Source organism: Equus caballus, chromosome 7 (assembly GCF_041296265.1).
Source record: "Equus caballus isolate H_3958 breed thoroughbred chromosome 7, TB-T2T, whole genome shotgun sequence".
Classification (NCBI taxonomy): Eukaryota; Metazoa; Chordata; class Mammalia; order Perissodactyla; family Equidae; genus Equus; species Equus caballus.
Genome location: NC_091690.1, coordinates 38,788,581 through 38,805,166, shown reverse-complemented (window position 1 = coordinate 38,805,166; position 16,586 = coordinate 38,788,581). Strand labels below are relative to the sequence as shown.

Here is a 16,586-nt window from a genome sequence, read left to right as displayed (position 1 = left end):
GCCTGGCATCATCGTCTTACTATAGCCCCAGTTCACTTTCAAAAAAAGTCCCATTTCTAAATTTTATTCAAAGAAATCCTAAGGTATAGAAAGGCAGAGACTTGTTCACAGTCATAGAGGATCAGTCAAGGAGCAGGGCAGAAAGTTTGGGAATCCTGAGGCCTGGATAGCTGACAACCTCTCGTCTCTATTCTCCAGGGGGTGTGAGAGGACAGAACAGCTGCTGAATGAAGGCAACGTGCTGTGCACTTTACACTCGCTTTTTTGTCTCAGACCGAGTGAGCCCGGGCTTGTGAAATTTCAGGAGTGAGAACCCCTCCCAGAAAGTGGCAGAACACAGGCGGCTTTTGTGCAAACTCGCCCACTCTCTCCGCTGCCGGAGCCTCTCCTGCTCCACCTGAAATACGCCTGCTATTCCAGTCATGAATGGGCATATATAACAATACAGAGCTTATGTTCTGAGTGAGCAGCTCTGCGCACACACACCTGTGTGCCTGCGTGAGCGATGAACGCGTTACAGCCTGTGTCCCTGGGAAAGGAAAGCCGGCACTCCACGCGTAAATCGGCCTCAGCACTTACCGATCACACTGAAGCTGTTTATGTGTCTGCCTCTCCCACTAAATTGTGAGTTGCTTGAAGGTAGGTATTATGTCTTCATCATCGTTGCACCCTCACTGCCAAGTGAGGTTGACTCAGATTATCACAGATGAAGCATGGGACAAGATGCCCCCAAACAGTCCAGCTGCTTTTCTGGGCCATGATCTGTGTCTCTCACGTTAGCCCAAGTCTCTGAAGATGCAGTATCTCCCTTACTCTTCTTTCCAAGAAGCAGAGTAGATGCCAAACGAACCGCCTCCCTCCTTGCTTAGCTTAATTCTCTATCAACTTTGTAGGTGGGTCTTAAGTGGGCCTATTCCAACCTTTGAGAGCTAGAACCAGTTTGAGGCTTCTTCATGAGGTGTGTGGCAATGGTGTCCCCAAATAGCTTGGGGTGATTAAAGAAATCGGTCTTTGAGAGCCTCCTCCCTGTTTGTCCTCTGAGCCTTGGGAGTGGGCCCCACCAGGCTTCGCCCCAGCCCTGGCCTCTCTCTGCCCAGGGCTACGAGGTTCTCAGAATCAGAATCATCGCATTCTGAGTGTGTGAAAAGAGCAAAGGGAATATGAGTCAGAGAAATAATTCCTAGGGCCAACCTCACCCTAGAATTGTTCATTAAAATGGGGAGCTAGAGAGGGGGGAACGAGCCCTTTGCCAAAGTCTCCACACTGTTCCAACTTGCCTTTGACTCGAAGGCGCAGCATATACTGACACCGGGCTGACAGACCGAGAAGGGCTGATTTACGGAGCATCATCTGTCCCAGGAAGATAGCAAACATTGTAAATTGAGGCTGTAAAGTGCTTATAAATTATATGGGATGATCCTGCACCTCTCTCTGCCCAGTACCCTAGAGTAAATTTCCAACGGGCAACACGCCCTCCTAAGAGGCAGGCCAGAGAATGTCTCTTCTGTACAGATGCCATTAGGTCAGTCAGAGGAAGAGCCGAGCAGTCACTGTGTTCTTCAAGGCAGGAATCTTGAGTTCACCAGGGAATTTCATAATAGCTCCTGCTCTGTGTCACCCAGATTTAGGGGCTTCCGTCAGTACCAGGGATTCTGTTGTTTAAGATGAGCGTGGATAGACAACTCTGGTTTTCATAGCCTGGCCCTAATAGCACAAACCTCTGAGTTTCTACAAACTTTTTTCGGGTGGTCTGCCCAATGAGTATGGCCTCAGCCACTCCTCTAGAACTCTGGAGTGTGTTATATGTTTCCCTTACAGCAGTAACTCCAGAATTTCTATAGAAGAGAGTCTTAGGGGAAACAGTCATATGTTTCCCTTACAGCAGTAACTCCAGAATTTCTATAGAAGAGAGTCTTAGGGGCAACAGTATTGGCAGTGGAGGCCAGGGAATTTGTCTTAAAGCTGGGCTTTCATGCACTATGTGATCAGCTGGTTGGAAATGATCAACAGAAAGGAAACAAACATAAAAATATGATGAATGAAAAAAATATATACCATGTTTGCATCAATGAGATACTCCTTTGGACACAAAATCTTGGATTTGTTTTTTTCTTTCTTATAGTCAGTCAAGTATTCTAGTTGTATTTTATAGTGTTTGCTTTTGCTTAGTTTCTTCCTTCTAGATTATTTAGTGACCTCATCAGCCTGGGAATTTAAAATACATACCTCATGATTATTTATTTAGCTGCAATTTACTTGTTTGCTGCCTTAATTTGTTGGGACTCTGGGTATGGGGTTGATGCAGTTTGGTGTGGAGCAGGTAATATTGGCCCCACCAGTGTTCCGTGGCTCCTCAGGACCCTGGAGGGAATACTGTTGTTTTAGAATTAGCCTGACTGTACCTCTAGGAGAAGCATAAAGGATCAGAATGAAGCCAAACAGGGAGACTTTCAATAGGATAAGAGAGCAAGTTTCCTTTCTGGATTTCAATTTCCTACAAAATGAATAAGTTGGCCTAGATGACTAAGGTCTCTTTCTGCCAGCTCTATCTAGCTATCCACCCATCCATCCTCAGCAGGTTGGGTTATGGGGCCTATTACTTGGGTTATTTTCATTTCTCCCATCTATCTACCATAATCCCAGACTGAGTTCTTTTGTGCCTCCCTGACCTCATGTTCCCCAGTTGCAAAACGGGGACCCTTACATTGGCCTCTCTTCTACCCATAAGCATTGGCAAGGAGTCTGAGTATCTCAGACAGGAAAGGTGATTTGGCCCAGTCCTTCTGGAAGAATTTCCAGAGCACAGTCAAATCTAGGGAATAAGATACACACAAGCACAGGTGGACACTTCCTCTCTTTGGAGGAGGAAAATGAAGAGAAGGAGAGTAGCTTGAACATGGGACCACCCAGGACAGCCTGGACCACAGCACTGGCACCAGGGCTCCACCCACCTGCCCCCATGGGACCTTGGTACTCTTACATTTACGTGGTATTACAGCAGGAAAGTCTGCAGAGATCAGCTCCTCAATCATAATTTTGGAGGATGAGCTGTGATCAACCTTTATTAAGCCTGAGGCCATCTTTTTCCTTCAAAAGTTAATCCAAAGAGAATCTGTTAAGTGTACAAATTCAGAGCCAAACTAGATGAAAAACACGGATGTGGCATCTTCTCTCTTAGAATTTTTAATCTAAATTAAACAGCACAAACTCACAATGGAGAAATAAATCCTGGACAGCCTTCAAGAGCATTGAGTCCAAAATTGATATTGATTATATCCCGGCCACGATTAGGGGCTTTAGATGCCCTCTGGATGGCGTGAGGACTGTGGTTTTGGATGTGGGGCAGTGCTCTCAGCAGGAAAAATCAGCATGTCATGCCAGTTAGTTAGGAAAGTTTCCGTGCTGGAGGGAATTCTAGGAAGTCAACAAGGTTGACTTGATGTGGCAACTTGGGAGGAGAAGAGGTGGTGCCAGCAAGTAGTTGAAGGCAGAGTGGATGAGCTCCTACAATGAGGACCAGCATTTCCCAGAGCTTTAAAGTACATGGCTGCTTGAATTGAGAAGCTGCTGAGTTGACTCTCTTTCTCTCATTATTCAGATGTCTCTGGAAATCCATTTCCTCCAGGGGACCTTCCCAGGATGTGTCCAGTCAGATCCAGTATCTTCACCTTTTGCATGTGGTATTAGAATTCGAACGGAGGTGTTAAATTTGCTCTCCCTCTTTTTAAATTATTTTATTGAGGTCATATTGGCTTGTAACATTGTATACATTTCAGACAGACGTTATTATATTTCAGTTTCTGTATAGACTGCATCGTGTTCACCAATAGTGTAGTTTTTATCCGTCACCATACATATATATGTTCTCTCTACTTAAATCAGCACTGGCCTCTGGCACATATTTACATTTTAGTGGCTTAGTAAATGATACTCACTGTGTTCTTTCAGCAAGCAGGCAATACACATCACATAGCCACAGAATGTTACAGAAGGGAGAAGGGTTAACATTCCAGCCCACTCATTTCACAGTGAGAACGCTGAAGTACTGGCGACTTTGTAAAACTTGCCTAGTCAGCGACTTTGGGAACACAAATGTCACGTTTGTCGGTGCAGCGCTGCTGTTCCACGGCCCTGGGTCTGCTCTGCTTTCCTGATGTGCTCCATCCCAGCCTCCCTTCCCTGTCCCAGGCAGCCTTGAGTGCCTCTGCCGTCCCTGTCCCCTGGTATTCACCCCCAGCACTTTCAGATCCCCCTGTTTGGCTCCACCATGGGGGCAGCCGAGTAGAAGGAAAAATTGGACTTCAGCAGATAGAGTGGAAGGGAGGAGAGAGAAAGAGGAAGAAAAGAAAACCTGCAGACAAATGAAACTTGTCTTGTGAACATAAAGTGAATGAGATTGATGACCTTGATTGTACTGATTCTGAAGGCGATTCACAACAGGAACTCCAGAGATGTTCAGATCTAGGCAGCCACTTCCGAAAGACGCTATGAATTTGGATCTCTATGTTCCAGTGTGCTTATGGAGAAAAGGAGCAGCTCTTTAGCTTATAAGTATTCTAACTATTCACTCTTTTAGAGACTTTTTTTTTTTTTTTACTGAAAGTACATTTTTCCATTAGAGATTCAATTCAACTACAGCTGCAAAAGGATTATTTCTGGACTCCAGACCAACCTAATGATGTAAATTAGTGAGTCTGGCTCTATTCCAGCCCAGGATTGGAGCATTCTTGACACTCTGAGACAGTGTAATAGGAGATAAAATGATGCATACTTCAGTGCAAACAAAGGTTAGGTCATGCATTTTAAAACTAATTTTCTTTTTAAAGTTCGCCTAGCATAAGATAAGGTATAAGGTAGGAGTTAGTGCTTATGGAGCAGCAGTTCAGAAAGCAAAACACAGAATTCAAATATCAAATGACCAGTTATTTGTTGCTTTGTACATTTGCTGGATGCAAGCAAATTTGCACCAACAACTTGGCAGCAGAAGCATACACTCCTGGGTTTATTTCTCAAAAATCATCAAAAACTCCTAAGTTCCCTCGAAAGTTTTATTTACAGATTCCTATCAGAATGTACCCAAAGATTTTCTAGAAAAATGCAATTTCATTTTCTATTCGTTGTGGTAAGTATAACAAAAATCCTTAAGCAATGGTTGTGTTCTATATTGCCCTGTTTGGCGTCTGTAAAGCTTTATACTGACTTGTGTATATATGCATAATTTGCGTTTAGTTACTTATGGCATTTGTGATCATTTTCTACAAAAAGTTGGTCATTCAGCTGTAGGTAATGCAGGTGGCTTAGTTTCTACTGGAAACTCTGAGTCAGCTTACATCATTTTCACTTATAGCACCTTTGCCAGGAATGAAAGAGTGCAAGACTGCCCTGTTCTTTCCCAGGTCTGTAGAGGCCTGTTGGTTTTAGTGGGTTATGTGTAGGACACAAGGATGTGACTCACTTATCCACTTAACAGTCATAAAAAAGTACACAAACAACTCAGCTTCGGTCAGAACACTCACTGTATGGACCATACTGAATGTGCATTACTATTTAGTTTTTGTGATTTTTACAGGAAAATGGGCATTGCCTAGTGAACAAACAAAATAGCTATTAAGTTCAATATCATTAATGTAATTAACGTAACCGTTTTCAGTGGTCACAGGACAAGAGTGCTGAACTATGTGTTGTCAACTGAGCGTCACTGACGTCCCCTTCCGAGGTCTTCCTGCTTTGTAGAAGAGAAGCTCGTAGCTGCATTTCCCAGAATCTCTTCCCTGTGTGGCTCCAGGAAAGATCATCCAATGGTAGGCACTTACATGAAGAAGAGGGAAGAGAAGGAGAGACCATTATTTCCAGAGGCAGATACACAGAGAAATGCAAGTTGTAACAGCTTTCAGATGGACTTTTTGAGAATTACCTATAGGCTGAGATAGTTGGTGGGAGCCTCTAGAGATGCATAAGTGTGGTAGTTTCCCAGGTGAGCTCTTGAGAATCAGTGCTTTAGTGCTGCAGGCTGACGGCATTAACAATGGCTTTCTTGATCTTTGCTTCCCCAATGGTCGCGTAAGCCTTACTTTCCCATCTTAAAACTCTTAATACTTGGAATGTACAGAGTAGCTTCTATTTTCCTGATAAAACCCTGACTGGGACAATAAGTAATGACAAAAAACTTTAATACAAAATTAGAAAAAACAGAGTGGATGAGAGAACTGTATTGTGTTATAGGAACACCTATGAAGGGACCGTAATCCATAATTGGGGGATAGAAGAAGAGAGACTGCCTAGAAGGTGGCCTCTGAGCTGAGACTTGAAGGATAAAAGCGGGTTAGATAGTCAAAGTTCACGGTGCAGAGGAGATGGAGGTTGGCTTCAATTTGTGCCAAGACCTGGAGGCCAGACAGAGCTTAGAGAATGTTTTGATAGGTGCCCCATTGGAGGAGGGGTGGGGGGTGGTAATCCTTAAGGGCAACAGGGAGATATTGCAGACTTTTAAATAGTAGAGTGTCATGATCAGGTTTATGATTTCAAATGGTCACTCTGGCTTTAGGATCAAGAAGGGATTTCAAGAGAGCAAGACTGAATGTGGGGATACCATCTAGGAGGCGGTAGTAATGGCCCATATGCCATAGATGTCCATAGGCTGGACTTGGGTGTTGCCAGTGGGGATGGAGAGATGGTAGCAGATACAGGAAAAGCTTAGTATATGACTGGTGGAAGGGCAGAGACTGGGAAAAGTCAAGGATGACTCATGAGAGGGATTACACGGCTCGCCGAAGGTCTCAGAGCTCGGAAGCAGTGGAGTCAGGATTCCAACCTAAATTTGTCTAACTCTGGGCCCTTTGCTTTTAACTTGAAACACTATAGCATACAAATCAGAACATGGTTACAGATGTTCAATTTTTAAAAAATAATTAGAATGAGGTGCTTGTGTCACACAAAATAACACAGTGGTTCTGCTGGACTCTCTTCTTCTCCTATCCTATATTGTATTGTTTCCTAGTAGATTTAAGTTATTTTTATCAGCTTTTCCTCTATATTTGTGCAAATGTTGTTGTAATTAAAGGAAAAGGGGTAAAGAATATCTCTCCCTCTCACTAAAATTTTGGTTTCAATTTATAGTAAAACCAAAAGGCATTTCTGCTTTCTTTTTGTTTCTTCTTCTTCTTTTTTTTTTTTGCTGAAGAAGATTAGCCCTGAGCTAATATCTGTGCCAATCTTCCTCCACTTTATGTGTGGGTCACCACCACAGGATGGCTGACGAGTGGTGTAGGTCCACGCCCAGGATCCAAACCCGAGAACCCAGGCCACCGAAGCAGAGCACGCTGAACTTTAACCACTATGCCACAGGGCTGGCCCCTCTGCTTTACTTTTTGAAGTGTATAAATCTGTAGCTCTGGAAGTTCTAGAGGCTAAAAGCGAGAACCAGCTGTCAGATTTTGTTTGCCAAAGTGACTAAGATAATGTATAAGGTTGGGAAAGCTGCAAAATAATTATCCCACATTGCTCCCAACGCCCACCACTTTTGTCATATTTTAGATGTATTAAACAAGTCAGAGATAGTTGGAAACAAATCCTGGCTTGCCCGTGATTCTAACTCCTATCTATTTGCTGCTGAGTCTTGAGCCTTCGTCTCCAGAACAGCCTCTTTGCTGAACTCCAGACAACAGAGGACATCCCCAGCCCAATGACTCAGGCTCCTTAAACTTCGCACATCCTCACAATCTCACCACCCAACACTGCTTTTCTTCTTGAAATCTTCATCAATTAAGTCAACAAAGCCAGATGCTTCAAAGTTATTTTAGAGTTCTTTCTCCTCCACTCCTCACATCTAATCAGCCTGTAAATCCGGATGATTCTACGTCTTAAATACCTCTTTATTATTTTCTTTCCTCGCCACTTCCACTACGGCTGCCTCGGGACAGGCCAGTGTTTCTGAATTCTTGACAGATAGTAATTTTTGTGATGCAGAAACAAGAAATTGGAATTCCCCAAATTGTGTTATTCTGTATTTTTCATAACACTTTACTTACCTGTTTTTAAGTAATAAAGATTGACCACAATGATAAACAATGAATAGTTTTCCTGTGATAGGGTTATACTAAATATTTGAAAGATCTTTTTGTAAAGGAGAAAAAGATATAATAATGAATGCTTATAACTATCATGAACGAAAATACTGTGACAAAATTATATATTTCAGTAACATGAAAAATGACCTCTACCTCATACAGATACTTGATAATAATTAGGAGATAAAATAATTAAAGAAGGGGATGTTAACACAAAATAAATGCCAAGTAAAAGTCGTTAAAAAAATTGAAAAATATTACAAATATTTAATATTTAAAAATTGTTCCTAAAATTATAAGGCACCCAAATATGAATTTCACTGTTCAGTAGTCTTGCTCTGTCTTGGGACAAGCTTTCCAGATGTAGAAAAATGTCTTTCCTCCTGTGCTGAGGCTGGTTGAACTGGTTGGCTGAAGATGTTTTGAAAAGCGTCTTCAAGCTGGGTGTGAGGAAACATGTTGCTTCCAGAAAGCTCATTTCCTTGTTTAAAAATGAAAATATTTTTCCTGCTTGCCCTGATTTTCATTTTGCCTTTGACATAGACGTTGTTTGCCTAAATTCAAATTTTAGATCAGTTTCTGGTCTTTTATTAGAGCATTATATAACAACATTAATCTATTCTCCTCTTTGTATTTCTTTCACCAAAATATTTGCAAAGAATATAGCTTACGGCGAATATTTAAACACTGGAAATGCCATCGAACATTTGGCAGCATTTAATAAGGTAACCTTCATACCTCTTAACAACGTCAACAGCACCCACAGGATTGCATGTCCAAATTGCCCATTTAGGGACCTACTCTGTTTTCAAAACGAATTTTTAGCACAACACTCACAGAATTTGCATAAAGTATACTATGTATTTAAACTTATTAATATTTATTTTATTTGCAAGAATGACTTATCATTACCAGCAGACAAGGCTACAGAAACACATTTATACCACGTCAATCGCCATGAGCAAGACTGACTGATGAGATGGTGAGTTCTTCTCTCCTACACGCTCCACCCCAGTTCCCAGAAACCTCAGCTTTAAGATTCGACTCTGTGGCTCAGTGTTTCCTGCTCTTGCTTTTGACTTGATGTTCAGTGGATTTCTTTGAGCCAGTGAAGTCTCTATGTTAATAGTGAAGCACCAATTCTTCCAGGAGAATTATGATAATTTCTCTCATTTTTCTGATTTCTCAACTATTATTATTATTATTATTATTATTATTGCTATCATTTAGGTTCATGATTTAGAAAAACATAAAATTTCTCAAGAAATGTCAGGAAGGACTTCCCAAATGGAAATGCTAGTATAGATCCCCATAATCTCTTAGTCAAATGATCACTTTACTGGTCTCTGACCTCTTGCCATGTATCCTTTCAATCCATCCTCCCCATTGCTTATTCTGTAAAATGGACATTTACTTAACAAATTGTATTGTAATTAAAAAAGATCCTGTATTTCCCACTTGACTGCAAATTTCTTAAAAGCAGGGATTGAGTCTTATTCAGTTCTTGATCTCTAATTTTTGGCAACAAATTGACATATTTTAGGTCCTCAATAAATCCTTGATAAATTTAGATGAATTAAACTGAATTTATTTGAAATAGAAAGATAGTGAGGACTTCTACTTCTGGAGACCTGGTGGGCTGAACAAGACACCTCCCTCACTACAAACACCCAGAAATTCTAGATGATGTATAACTAAAAAAATTGAAAACAGAGCTGAACTTAGAAGAAAAAGCAAGAAAGTTTTTAGGTACTACAAACAGACAGACAGACAGACAAAGGGGAAACAAACAAAACCCTGAAAGTCAGAGCTATAAGCACTAAAGTTGACATTGCAGGGGTTGGGACAGAGTAGAGGTGGCAGGGTGTGAGGGGGAATCGTGAGGGAGTCTGGAGGGATGGTAAAGTTTCAGACCCAGAATTAAGCTTAGGTTTTTATAACCATGAAAAGATAGAAGGACATTTATGAAGATGGCAAAAAGCCTGTCACTCTCAGGAATGCTGAGTGAAAAGAACATTTCTTTTATGAGAAATTTAAAGGCCAAGACTGCACCATGAATAGGATAGGAGTCTAAAGGTTATTGAATCCTGTGGTTCAAGAATCCCAAGGCTGAGAAATTAACATAAAATTTGGAACTTGGCCGGTGATAACTGTAACTTGTTTGGCAAAGTAAATGTAGGACCACTCTAGAAGGATTATCTCCATATCTCAGGTTATACAGAACTTCATAGAAAGTACAGACCCACTGAAGATGAACTCACAATTAAAAATTACAAAACACACAAGGAAATTATCATGAATAAGAGCCAGCAAACACATTTTGAAAAAATTTCACTTAAAAACTGTACATACAGAAAAGTTAAGAGAGTAAATCCTACCAGTTCTCATTACAAGGAGAAAAATTTTTCCCTTTTTCCTTTCTCTTCTTTTTTTAGTATCTATATGAGAAGATGGAGGTTAGCTGTACCTATTGTGGTAATCATTTCCTGATATAAATAAATCAAACTATCATGACAAACTTAGATGTAGATGTATGCCAATTATTTCTCAATAAAACTGGAGAAAATCAAATATTTATAAAGATAAAAGAAAGAACAGAAATGATAAAGAAAAAACACACTATTTTAAAAGAAAAGGCAAAAAGTAGAATTTCTGAAAATGAAAATAAGTCGTTGAGATGAAAAATTCAATGAACTATTAAAATGACAGATTTAATATAGTTGGAGAGAGAATTAGTGAACTAGAATACAGAGCTGAGAAAATTACTCAGAATATCTACAAAGGAACAACTCAACTGAAATCAACTTCTTATGAGCAATAACAGATGAGAAGACAATGGACTAATATCATCAAAAGGATGAGGAAAAAATACAGGCATGCCTCAGAGATATTGCCTGTTCAGTTCCAGACCACAGCAATAAAGCAAATATCACAATAAAGCTAGTTGCATGATTTTTTTTTGGTGTCTCATTGTGTATAAAAATTATGTTCACACTATACTGTAGTCTATTAAATATGCAATAGTATTACATCTAAAAATACAATGTACATACCTTGATTAAAAAAATACTTTATTGATATAAAATGCTAATCATCATCTGAGCCTTCAGTGAGTTGTAATCTTTTTGCTGGTGGAGGGTCTTGCCTCAATGTTGATTGCTGCTAACTGATCAGGGTGGAGGTTGCTGAAGGCTGGGGTGGCTGTGGCAATTTCTTAGAATAAGACAACAATGAAGTTTGCTGTGATTGCAGCAAATTGTTCCTTTCAAGAAGAATTTCTCTGTAGCATGCAATGCTATTTGGTAGCATTTTATCCGCAGTAGAACATCTTTCAAAATTGGAGTCAACCCTCTCAAACTCTGCTGCTGCTTTATCATCTAAGTTTATGTAATATTCTAAGTCATTTGTTGTCATTTCAACGATCTTCACAGCATCTTCACCAGGAATAGATTCCATCTTAAGAAACCACTTTCTTTGCTCCTTCATAAGAAGCAACTCCTCAATCTGTTAAAGTTTTATCGTGAGATTGCAGCAATTCAGTCGCATCTTCAGGCTCCGCTTCTAATTCTCGTTCTCTTGCTATTTTCACCACATCTGTGGTTACTTCCTCCACTGAAGTCTTGAACCCCTCAAAGTCATCCATGAGGGTTGGAATCCACTTCTTCCAAACTGCTGTTAATGTTGATATTTTGACCTCTTCCCATGAATCACAAATGTTCTTAATGGCATCTGGAATGGTGAATACTTTCCAGAAGGTTTTCAATTTACTTTTCCCAGATCCATCAGAGGAATCACAATCTACGGCAGGTATAGCCTTACAAAATGCATTTCTTAAATAATAAGACTTGAAAGCAAAGTTACTGCTTAATCCATGGGCTTCAGAATGGATGTTGTGTTAGCAGGCGTGAAAACAACATTAATCATATTGCACATCTCTATCAGAGCTCTTGGGTGACAAGGTGCATTGTCAATGAGCAGTAATATTTTGAAAGAGATCTTTTTTTCCTGAGCATTAAATCTCAACAGTGGGCTTAAAATACTCAGTAAACCATGTTGTAAACAGATGTGCTGTCATCCACACTTTACTGTTCCATTTGTAGCCCACAGGCAGAGTAGATTTAGCATAATTCTTAAGGGCCCTAGGATTTTTGGAACAGTAAATAAGCATCAGCTTCAACTTAAAGTCACCAGCTGCATTAGCCCCTCACAAGAGAGTCAGCCTGTCCTGTGAAGCTTTGAAACCAGGTGTTGACTTCTCTCTAGCCATGAAAGTCGTAGATGGCATCTTCTTCCAAAATAAGGCTGTTCCATCTACACTGAGAATCTGTTGTTTAGTGGAGCCACCTTCATTATCTTAGCTAGATCTTCTGGATAACTTGCTGCAGCTTCCACATCTGCACTTGCTGCTTCCCCTTGCATTTCTACGTTAGGGAGACGGCCTCTTTCCTTAAACGTCGTGAACCAACCTCTGCTGGCTTCAGACTTTTCTTCTGCAGCTTCCTCACCTCCCTCAGCCTTCGCAGAACTGAAGACAGTTAGGGCCTTGCTCTGGATTAGGCTTTGGCTGGTTTGATCTTCTATCCAGACCACTAAAATTTGCTCCACATCAGCAATAAGGCTGTTTTACTTTCTTGTCATTCAGGTGTTCACTGGAGTAGCACTTTTAATTTCCTTCAAGAACTTTTCCTTTGCATTCACAGCTTGGCTAACTGGTTGGCATAAGAGGCCTAGCTTACAGTCCATCTCAGCTTTTGACATGCCTTCATCACTAAGTTTAATCATTTCTAGCTTTTGACTTAAAGTGAGAGACATGTGACTCTTCCTTTCACTTGAACACTTAGAGGCCACTGTAGGGCTATTAATTGGCCTAATTTCAATATTGTTGCGTCTCAGGGATAGGAAAGCCCAAGGAGAGGGAGAGAGATGAGAGAACAGCTGGTCAGTAGAGCAGTCAGAACGCACGCAACATTTATTGATTAAGTTCTCCATCTTGTATGGGCCTCATTTGTGGCACCTCACCAAACAATTACAATAGAACATCAAAGATCACTGATCACAGATCACCATAACAAATCTATAATAATGAAAACTTTTGAAATATTACGAGAATTACCAAAATGTGATACAGAGACACTAAGTGAGCAAATGCTGTTGGAAAAAGTGGTGCCAACAGACTTGCTTGATGCCGGGTTGCCACAAACCTTCAATGTGTAAAAAAAATGCAGTATCTACAAAACACAATGAAGCGAAGTGCAATGAAACAAGATATGCATGTAATTGTCAATTGTCATGCTGGATATTTTCAGTATGCTTCTGCAGATACTTCTGCCTTTCTGCACCCTGCTTTTTGTCCCAGGAGGCTGACCTCGGTACCTCGGTAGACTGCATTACTCACGCTCACTTGTCCTCTCGTTACTCGTTGGGCTCAGTCACTGTGAGGGTGGAGAGTGGCAGGATGTCTGAGAGCAATCAGGATATTTACTCCCCTGGCTAGTCCTGCCCTTGGATCCAGACAAGCAGGGCCCCTACTTTAGGCCCTGCACTAAAGTGGGAGTAGAGACATGCTTTGGAGTGCCTTTCTGAAAATTTTTAGGCCCCCTTCTAGTGCTTGGGACCAACTAGGACCAGCAATGGTGTACAGGCAAGACATCACAGCCTGCACACGGTTCTGTGTGATTTCAGGTCACCAGAATCATAATTTTCTAACTCTCCCTTTGGTGGCGGGAACTGGCTGGAGCTGGTTGTGCCGTCCAGACGATGCGACCTAGACCAGATCAGGTCCTACATGGTCCTGAAAGGTGGAAACATCTTACTCAAAATTTTCGACACCTTTTTCAGTGCCTGGGACCAGCTGGAGCCAACAGTGCAATCTGGGCAGGGAGCTCTGAGCCTGGGCTGGGACCTGCATGGGACGCCGTTCCCCTTTATTCCTTTTGAGGCATTTTTTGACCCTACATCCCTCATCCAGGATTGCACCACCAGAACAGAACGGTGTGCTGACATGCTGATTTTGGATGACTCTCACTCAATCAGACAGAAGGTGAGTTCAGAGCTCTAAGCGATTGGGTTGTTGACCTTTGAGCTTGTGCTCTTATGTGGACTCGTTACGTGGCTCTTGCCTGAATGTGTTCTGACTGCGGTGCTGACTCTACTCAATAGTACCCAAGGGTGGTGGGGGTGACAGCAAGTGTCCTTTACCCCATGCACTTTTCTCTGCTGGCTTGCTGGGTGGCCACCTACGCCTTTCACAGCATGACAAATGATGCAATATCATGAGTAATGTAACCAGCAAATGATAAATGGTTTTAGGGAACTACAAAGGCAAAGAGATCTACACTGTTTCAACATAAACAGGTTCCAAAGAATTGTGCATATATTATAAATTACTTCAACTCTCACGTGCCCGTGAATTTTGCAACACGTTTTTTAATTGAATTGTTCATGTAAACAGGAGCCTTACTGCATCTGCCCAGGACTCTGCATACCCTAGGGATGGCTCACTCATGGCTCCTCTCTGCCAGGTCATATTTTAAGGTGTTTGTTTCCTTGTAGGCAGAATGTATGGGAGTGGATTCCGAAGGTGTGAGATCTAGGAATATAGAATATAAGATTAGATTGGGTTGAATTTATTGATATTGGAGAACTCACCAGGGATTCTAGATTAAATATATTGACTCAAACACCTAGAAGTCATACTTAACTGTAGCCTGGACTCAACAATAGTGTACAGAGGGTTTCTCAAACCTTAATATACAGAAAATCATCTGGCAGTCTTGTTAAAATGCAGATTCTGAATCTGCAGATCTTAGCTGGGCCTAGGATTATGCATTTAGAACAAGTTCTGATTCATGGATCATACTCAAATAGCAAAAACCTAAACCAGTAATGTAGAGAAAGGAGTCTGAAGGCTCAGGAAATGAGAAAGTTCAAACGGACTTACCATGAACAACTTGCTGAGCCACTGCTTAACTATCCCCCCAGGAGGTTCTAGAGGAGCCCACCAGAATTATTGAAAAAGTGTTGTGGCTATCTGCCCTGGGCTAGAGATCATGGTGGTGGATGTTGCAGTGGAACTGGGTTCTCTGGTTTCAGGGGAAGTAACGGATCCTGGTATGGTGAGGCCTGGTGGTGGTGCTTAGCCTTCTGAGACATGTTGGACAAAATTACCATTATAAGCTGCTGGGATAGAGAGGAAATCTATATTTTTACTCACATGGATCTGTATGATGGCAAATTAATCAGGCTTACAAAAGAATAGAATGGATAGTCAATCTGCTAAGTGCTAATTGAAATATATAAGTGGAAGTATTCTAGGTCTGTTGGGCAACAACATGACTCAAGACACTGTAGTGGGGTTTCATAGTGTCTTACCTAATTCTCAGACATAACTTACTTCAAAAAGACTTAGAGTCTCTTCATTGAGAAGAAAATTGAGTCCCTTTGGGAAAAGGCCCTTTGATGTTGTCACATGTAATATACTATGAATATTTCTCCAAATCTTTTCTGGAGAAACTAGTAACTATTTACCAGGGTGACTGTGTACTGGTGAAAGAGAAATATCCAGAAATTCTGAGTGTCCTTAGATATTGGCTCTGAGTTGATTCTAATCCCTAGAGTTCCAAAATGTCTGTGGAGTTCACTGGTAGGAGTGGAGACTTACGAATGTTAGGTGATAGATGGAGTTCTGACTCAAGCTCTTCTCATGGCGAGTCCAGTGGAATAAAGAACCCAATTACAGTTATTTCACCAACCCCAGAATGTATAGTGGAGCTTAGACATACTTCATAACTAACAGAATCTCCACATTGGTTCTCTGATCTGTGGCATGAGAGCTATTAGGGTACAATGAGCCAAAAAGAAGTCCTTGGAAATGTCTTTCCATAAGGAAATTTCAGATCTATGTTGCTCATCAAGGACTTCTAAAATGCAGGAGATGGTGATTCCTATAGCATCCACCTATAATTCACATATTTGGCTGGAGAAAAAGTTATGTGAGTCTTCGAGAATGAAACTTAATCATGTGGCAACTCTAAGCAGCTGTCCTGATGTAGTATATTTACCAGAGAAAGTCAACAGATCTTCTGGCATCTGGTGTGCAGCTATGGACCTAGCTGACATTTTCTATTCTATTCCCATCAATAAAGATAATCAGAAGCAGTTTGCTTTCGTGTGGCAAGGTCAGCAGTACACTTTCACTGCCTTTTCTCAGACTCATGTCAACTCTCCTGTTCTCTGTTACAACATGGAGCTAAGGGATCTTGAGCATCATGATATTCTACAGAGCATTATTCCAGTCATTGCAACGATGATATTATGCTAGTTTGATCTAGTGAGCAGGAAGTATCACATACCTTAAATGTCTTAATAAAACACATGCATGCCAGAAGATGGGAGGTAAACCCCACCAAACTTCAGGAGACAACAAAACTGGTAAAAGAGGCCATGGCCTAGATCATCATGTCAGGATATCGTCCTACAAAGTGAGAGACAAACTGCTGCACCTTGCACTGCCCACCATGA

General features: G+C 41.2%; 1 long non-coding RNA gene across 1 annotated transcript; it reads left to right on the top strand.

Moving 5' to 3' along the window:
• The first annotated feature begins 359 nt into the window (after window positions 1-359).
• Window positions 360-9,523, top strand: LOC138924996 (uncharacterized). Its single transcript, XR_011440562.1, has 2 exons — window positions 360-639; window positions 5,651-9,523. It is a non-coding gene; the product is annotated as an uncharacterized lncRNA (long non-coding RNA).
• Window positions 9,524-16,586: the final 7,063 nt, after the last annotated feature.